This window comes from Lipotes vexillifer, unplaced genomic scaffold (assembly GCF_000442215.2).
Source record: "Lipotes vexillifer unplaced genomic scaffold, Lipotes_vexillifer_v1.1 scaffold512, whole genome shotgun sequence".
Taxonomy (NCBI): Eukaryota; Metazoa; Chordata; class Mammalia; order Artiodactyla; family Lipotidae; genus Lipotes; species Lipotes vexillifer.
This window is the reverse complement of record NW_006787695.1, coordinates 1,004,795-1,005,834: the sequence shown is the minus strand read 5'-3', so window position 1 is coordinate 1,005,834 and position 1,040 is coordinate 1,004,795. Positions and strand designations below refer to the sequence as shown.

Genomic DNA, 1,040 nt, shown 5'->3' with positions numbered 1-1,040 from the left:
GGAGTGGAGAGGTGACCCCCGCTGGGGCGCCTCCCGCCCACCCCCCCAGGTGACATTTGCAGAGCAGGAAGCCCCGTTACTCAGGAATGTCCATTCCTTCTGTCGATCCGTGTTCCCTGGACCCTTGATCCCGCAGGACATGACAACGTGCTGGATGGGCAAGGTCCAGCAGGTGGGAGAATTCCTGAGATACCGTCTGGTTTCTCCGGCCCCTGGCGCTTACGCGCTCCTATGGCCCCAGCCAGCGGCCACATCCTCCCTGAGGACAGCATCTGGCCCACTCCTCTCTCCCTCTCTACAACCCGCCGTGGCTCACAGGGCTCAGATGGCGACTTGTCCACTCAGGCGGGCATGCACTCACACGTGCATTAATTCACTCCTTACCCACCCCTGCGTGCACTCACACGTGCATTCATTCCATTCGTCCACTCCTGCAGGCATTCACACATTCATTAATTCACTTGCTCGTGCATGCATTCATTCATAAATGTATTCCCTCGTTTATCTACTCAATTCATTCATTCACTCATAATTCTCTCACCCCCTGACGCACGTATTCAGCAGCCGAGGTGCCCATCACTCCATCACTCACTCATTTATTTTCGGTTACTCTCTCCTGCGTCCACGCACCGTGCACGCTTGCATGCCCCTTTCCTTCGCTCACTGAGCGTTCGTTCAGTAAGATCACGTTTCCAGCGTGGCCTCTGCCCGGGCAGCGCGCCGGCCTTGGGCCCGGCCCGGGAGGCCACTGCAAACGTTTACTTTGGGGCTGGCCGGTTAAAGGTGAGATGTCTGAGCGGAGACGCCGCAGACTCCTGGATTGGGCGGGGAGGGGTCGGGGGGCCGGGGCGGGGCGAGGATGCCCGGCGGCCGCTGCCCTCTCCCGGCTCTCCTTCCGGGGCGCCAGGGGCCGGGCACGGGGCGGCGCCGGCCTGGTGCGGGGCTGCGGCGGTCGCGTGGACCAGCGCCCGGGGCAGCAGAGCGGGGGCGGGGCCGGGCTTCCGGAGAGCAGCCCAGCCGGCCGGGCCGAGGCGCTGGGG

The 1,040-nt window shown here is 63.5% G+C and overlaps 1 protein-coding gene across 1 annotated transcript in view; it reads left to right on the top strand.

The window, feature by feature from the left end:
• Nucleotides 1-1,040, top strand: part of XG (Xg glycoprotein (Xg blood group)) — a 42,454-nt gene that overhangs the window by 40,195 nt on the left and 1,219 nt on the right.